General features: G+C 52.7%; 1 protein-coding gene across 2 annotated transcripts in view; it reads right to left on the reverse strand.

Moving 5' to 3' along the window:
* Positions 1-5,376, reverse strand: part of MARCH10 (membrane associated ring-CH-type finger 10) — a 109,875-nt gene extending 104,499 nt beyond the window's left edge. For both annotated transcript variants that reach the window (XR_323136.3, XM_025196921.1), the window contains exon 1: positions 5,309-5,376. The gene's annotated coding sequence lies outside the window, so the exon portion shown is untranslated. The remainder of the gene's footprint in view (positions 1-5,308) is intronic.
* Between the last annotated feature and the right edge of the window lie 1,133 nt (positions 5,377-6,509).

Consider the following 6,509-nt stretch of genomic DNA (forward strand, 5'->3'; position numbering starts at 1 on the left):
GCCTGGCACCTGTGGAGACCCATCCTGGAGCTGCAGACATTGAGGGTCATTATGTTGAGTGACCTCATTGCTGGGGGGCATCAGCAGGATCAGCAGAGGCCTCATGAGCAGCAACGCCAGGCCCAGAGCCTAGTAGCAACCCTGCCACCCTCTCATAGACAGGGTATCATGGAAGCTGTGGGCCTATGTGTTCCCAGCATTGCACCGTTTCAGCCCCTTGCCTTCCCCCACCAGCACCCTTATGATGTTAAGGATGCAGTGGAAGTCCCCTCATTGGTCCCAAGCGAGCTGCACCCTGTTCCCAGAGAGCTGTGAGCGCTCCCTCTCTAGGAACTGAAGCAGCTCCTTCTTGGAGACTGCTATGGTCAAGAGATCTATGGGCTCCACAGAGCCCATGGACTCCCAGTTATCCTCTTCCTGGCCCTGTGGTTCAGTGGGCTTCACCTGACTGCTGAGGGATTGGCTGTTTCCTCCTCTTCCACTTCAGTGGAGGCAGGGTCCTGGTGGAGCACCATCTGCACCACATGGTCTGCTGTTTCCCCCGAGCCTGGTAGAGGAAGTGGTGCAGTCCCTTGGGGCAAGGGTGAGGTCAGCTCAGGGAGTGGCAGGGCAGAATACAGCAGGGGTCTGTGCAAGATCCCTCTCAGGGTTGTTTTGTTTCTCGAAGGCCCCTGCTTCAACCCCCACTGTGTCAGGACCACAGGGTAGGGGTGGGATGGTTTCTGGGGTGTTTTGTGGAAGCGCTGGAGGAGACCTCTCAGGTACCATGGTGGCATCATTAACCCCCCTGGAGTCTTAGGGAGGGGGATCTTCCCCATCAGGGTTTACTGGGGTGAGCCCCAGCACTCCCACCTTCCCCAGATGTTCAGAGGGGGAGGAGCCTACTGCCAGACCCAACCCAGGGGTGGCCAAAGCCACTGTCCTGGTGCTCACAGTGTTGGGGGGCAAGTCATGGTGGCAGAGTAGGGGGTCTCCTCCAAGGGTCCCTCTCCAGGATGGCATGGCTTTCCCACATCCTCCTCCATGGAGTCAGCTCTTCTAATTTTCCCTGGGGGTCAGGTGTCTGGTGCAACTCAGGGGGTGATAGGGATTTCTTTCAGTTCTGCCCTCCTCTTGGTGGGCTGGAGGGGGACTTCCTCCATATTGGAGTGTCTGAGCTGCACCTGGGCCTTCTGCTTTGCTTTGGCAATGGAGCACTGCCCAAAGAGGACCAGCACCCACTCAGCCATGGGGTCATCCTTGGGTGAATCAGCTTTAGGGCAATGGGGAGGCATGGGATTGGGGGGAGGAGGAGAGGAGGGTGAGGTGGGATGGTTACAATGGAGGTGGGGTCAGGGGTAGGAGCATCCCGCTCCCTCCCCTCTTCTGCCTGTTACCCACCAGCACCCTGGAACCCTACTGGTGGCTGAAGCGCAGGGTCTCCTGAGCTTGCAGGGGTACTGGGTGCTGCAACTAGGGTGCCAGAGGTGCCAGTGGTGAGGGCACCCCTCTCTCCAGTGGGGACCTGTTGTGCCCCCTGTTACCCTAGGGGGCACTCCTGGTGCAGGTGCCTCAGTATGCACCACTGAAAGCAGACTCAGTTGAGAGACCCTTGAAAGTGGACCCAAGGGCTGGGGCCAGGGGAGGGGAGACACACACAAGGGGATGGGGTAGGCTGGTTTGGTTAGCTGAAAAACAAACAGGAGGGCAGGGGAAGTGAGACACAGGACTCACCACAGAAGGGATCTAGAGAAGAGGACTGAGAGGAGCTTTAATAGTAGCCTTCAGCTACCTGAAGGAGGGGGTTCAAAAAAAGATGGAATTAGACTGTTCTCAATGGTGGCAGATGACAGAACAAAGAGCAATGATTTTAAGTTGCAGCAAAGGAAGTTTAGGCTAGACCAGTAGTTGTCAACCAGGAGGATTGCATACCCCTAGGGGTACTTAAAAGGGTCCTAGCGGGTACACAGAACTCTGCGTGTGTGCAGGCAGTCAGAAGTGCAGCCTGGCCATGTGGAGAGCAGCAGGGTCTGGCTGGTAAGTATGTTGTAGGTCTGGGGCATGTGCCTCCAGATCTGTGTGCGGGGCAGGGTGGGCTGAGGCCAGGGCCGTACTGGGCTCTTCCTGGCAGGGCCTGGGCTGGGGCAGGCTGTGTTCGGGGTGAGTGGCAGAGCTGGGAGGGCAGTTGGGGGTGGGGGCTACCACAAATTCTGAAATGACTGCAGTTCCCTCTCCCCCCCCCCGGCCATAGCACTGCTCCCATAGGCCCCCACAGTGAGGGAGGGAGTGGGGTTGGGGGTGAGGCTGGGGCTGGGCCTGGGGCTGGGTCAGGAGCATGGGACAGAGCTGCAAGCAGCTCATCTGGGAGGTGTGGGGTGGGGGGCAGGTGGCAACTCCCACTGCTGCACACACCCTGGGAGGACATGGAGGGCATGTGCATGTGGGATGTGGCAGGCTATGGGCTGCTGTGGGCTGGGGCTGGAATAGCACCAGGAAGGGGGCCTGGGCAGGCTACGGAAAATTTTGGGGTGGCATCAGCCCCTCCCATAGCCCCCTCCAAATGCTGCCACCACCCGCCCTGAGCGCAGCCCGGCCCCCCACCAGGAAGAGCTGTGCCCAAGCCCATAGCAGCAGCCTGCCCATACCCCACACACAGATCTGGGGGCACATGCCCCCATGCCCTCCCAGGAAACATGCAGCAGCAGGAGCTGCCCTCCTTCCCGCCCTCCAGATGAGCTGCTTGTGGCTCCATCCTGCGTCCCACCTGAGCTGAGCAGCACCTGCCCCTGCCCCACTCCCTCCCCACTGCAGGGCCTCGATCTACACCCCTCCCCCCACCCCTTAAAAGCAAGAAAAAAATATAAAGGTGTACAACAGGTGAAGCTTTGACACAGGTGGTACACTTATTAAAAAAGGTTGAAAACCCCTGGGTTAGATATTAGAAAGAATTTTCTTACTAGGAGGGTAGTAAAACACTGGAACATGTTAACAGGAGAGGTGGTAGAATCTCCATCCTTGGAGGTTTTAAGACCTGGCTAGACAAAGCTTTGGCAGGGATGGTCTAGCTGGGGATGGTCCTGTTTTGAGCAGGGGGTCGGACTAGATGACCTCCTGAGGTCCCTTCCAACTCTAACTTTCTATGATTCTATAAGGGATAAAGACAGGGGGTGCTGCTGAGGCAGCCGGAGCATTGGAAGGGCGGGTGCTGGTGCTGCGGGGTCTCCTCGGCTACCTGGCATGGGTAGCATTTGGGTCCCACTGGTAGTGTGGGTTCCTCTCAGTCTGCACAGCAGCCGGTCAGCTCAGCACCAGGAGCAGGAACCAGGAGTTGAGATGGGTGCTGGAATCAGGAACAGGTGTGAAGACAGGTAGCCCCCTCCCCAAGCAGGGGTGGGGGGAACAGCAGCAGTAGCGGCAGTCTAGGGGCCAGCTCAGGTAGAGCAGGCAGGGGGCTGACCCCATGGGCAGCCACTGCAGGAGCCCTCTCCAGGGGAGCAAGGCAGAACAGCGGACTCCACAGGGGAGAGAGGATCAGTGCAGCTCCTGCCCAGCAGAAGTGGCCAGGGGAAGTGCCGGCACCCCCATGTGGCCATAGAAGACTGGGCAAGAGGGACCTATGGTTTGACTCAGTAAATGGCAGTTTTTAAGTACTGAAGCTATCTGTCCCTGATGGCTCTATCCTGTGTTCAACTGGTTCTTTGTAAGCCTTACTCCCAAGGAATAGGAGAAGGGAGGGGAAGGGAAAAGGCAAAAATGGAAGGGAAGGAGAGGGGAAGGGGAGGCACATGGGAGGGTGAAAGATTAAAGAAGAAAGAGAAGTGGAAAAGGGAATCAGAAACTACAGCTCTCTCCTTGAAACAGTGTTTAGCTACTGACTCCTCAATCTACATTTTCACTGACTACCTGTCTTGTATGCATACCTGCCTAGCCACTGGCTTCTTTACTTTTTATTCCATCCAGGAAGAGCACACACCAACTGCTGAAACTTCCTTAGCCTGACGAAGGGTTTTTGAACCCGAAAGCTTGCTTAATAACTATTCTCCAACCATTTGGGTTGGTCTAATAAAAGATATCAGATTCACCCAAGGAACCTTGTCTGCCTGTGTTTACCTAGGCATTTTCAATGACCCAATATTCTAAGAATTATGATACCCACAGAGTGAGAGTATTTTCCCTATGGATACAAGTCATTCTACTAAATTTATTCTCCAGGGGGACCAATTTATTTTTTTTGTACCAGTGTAAATCTAAAATAACTCCACCAAAGTTGCTATGAATTTACACCAGCGCTAAAGCTTTTGTTATAAAATATTTTTCAGTTCTCTGCATTTTTGGCTCTTATCCTGACAACACTGGAACCTTGGTGTACATAGGAAACTCAGAATTTTTCTGCTTTTCAGCCACATTCTACAAAGCACGTAAGTATATGCTTAATATAAGAACAGTGAGTAATACTAGTAGGTCAGGTGCTTTGCTGGATTAGGATTTTCATGATAAATTATTCAAAACAAAGGTGTTGTCACAAGTGTTGCACACTCTTACAGTTTTACCATGAGTTTTGTGGGATTTGGCATTCAACCTAAAACACTAGCGCCTGCAGCTTTCCTTTTTAAAAAAAAAGTATATTTCTAGTCTTCACAAAATATTGAATATGTGACCCAAGGGCATCCTAAAGGCTCAGAAACCAAAAGTTAAATGTAAAAACCCTTCAGTTGATTATTATATTTTAAATCTCATTATTTTTTAAGCCAGTATCAGGATATTTAGGTCCTAACTAATGATTTTTGAATGCCTTGGGTTGGCAATACTGGGTGTGAACATATTTCTATTCATGGGAGGGAAATGATATAGAAGGCTTGCAGCTGCCTGGGGACATAAATAGCTAGAGTCACATTATATTTGTCCATTTATTCATAATATTCCCTGCATGTTTCAAGCCTGAATATTCCTAATGCAGACTTTGAAGTCAATGAAAAAAAACTTACAAGTATGGACTACTAGAATTACCGTAATAAGGGTTTCTGTTGTGCCAATCTCACTCCTCTTTTCATATCTGGAATGCTCTACTGAAATAATTTAAAATCACCTCTGGAATGCAACACTGGAGCAAAATGGGCTAATCGAGGGATGTCTGATGAGGGGACTGTTAAGCAAAAGTGGGGAAATTATCTTGTCTCTGTGCACAGCATTGGTAATATGATGCCCAGTTCTGATGTCCACACTTCCAAGGATGTGGAAATACTAGAGAGAGTTCAAAGGAAGGCCACAAAAGTGATCCAAGCACTGGAAAACAAGCTTTATGATATGATGCTTAGGAAGCTTAACTTACCCAGTTTTTTGAAGAGAGGGTTTGAGAGGATACTTGATCACTTTCAGGTACTTTCACTTGGAAATCATACCTAGCAAGGAAGGACATTTCATCATTGTTGACAAAAGCAAAGCAAAGCAGTCTCTGCAATTTGATGTTAGACAAATTTAGCCTTGAAATCTGACACAATTGCCTCGCCCCACGATGTACAGGAAGACCAGACTAGAGGAACTTATGGTTCTATGCCTATTAAACTCCTTGAAAATGAAACACAGTGAAAGCTATCCAAATTATAGACCTGTCCTAAGGCCAAGCCTTTGCAAAAGGCCCTCCGTATTAACAGCACCGTGTTATGCAGCCCCCACCAGACAGCCAGAAAGAAAGATGGCAGTCCCTTGGGAAGAGCAGAAACAGGCTTCACTGTGACACCGCTGAGATGACAGGGCTCGTGAGAAAGCCCTGGGTGCTATGCTGGGCACGTAACCATGGCCAGGGCAGGGGAACTGTGGGAGGGGGCAGGGGGACTGGACATACCTTCCCCCCAGCCAGGAAAGGTTACACACACGAGCTGGAAAGATCATGACTAGTCTTTTTTTCTATTTTTTTTAAAGACATTTTTCCTGTTTCGAGCCAAATCAAGTCCAAATCTGAGAGTCAGCCCAGAACCATACGTGGCCCTACAACCGGCAAACGTCCTCCAGCCCCATCAGGGGCTTCAGATATTTCCAAAGTCTTTTGGCAGGCATCCTATGTGCAGGCTTGGGGGTCAGATGCCCCCAAGTTTCGCCGGCCCTCAGCCATATGGTTGCAGGAGCAAGCTAGGGAGGAGCCTCCCATTTCCATAAAACGGGCATTAAGTCCCAACCCCTCGGCGGGTGCTGAACCACGCCGGAAGATCAGCTATCCCCGGGAACGAGTAAGAAGAGCTGCCGTCATGGACCCAGATACACGGTGTTTCCCCTGCCAGGTAAGATCCTGGCTAGTCTGTCAAGTCTGGCCCCGGCCCCTTCCCGTGTGGGGCCGGTAGGAGCCGGGCAGGCACGGGGAAAGCAGCAGTGACACGATGAAGCCCGTTGGCAGCCGTCCCTGGGGCCCCCGGGCGTCTTTCTCCCTTGCAGCGGGTTTTGGGTGCGGGGAGCCTGCGGCAGCCCCGGGGCGTCGCCCCCCCGGCAGCACCCGCGCGCGGGGCCCGCGGCCACCAGGGCGGCTCCTCCCCGGCTGC

This window comes from Alligator sinensis, unplaced genomic scaffold (genome assembly GCF_000455745.1).
Source record: "Alligator sinensis unplaced genomic scaffold, ASM45574v1 scaffold444_1, whole genome shotgun sequence".
Classification (NCBI taxonomy): domain Eukaryota; kingdom Metazoa; phylum Chordata; order Crocodylia; family Alligatoridae; genus Alligator; species Alligator sinensis.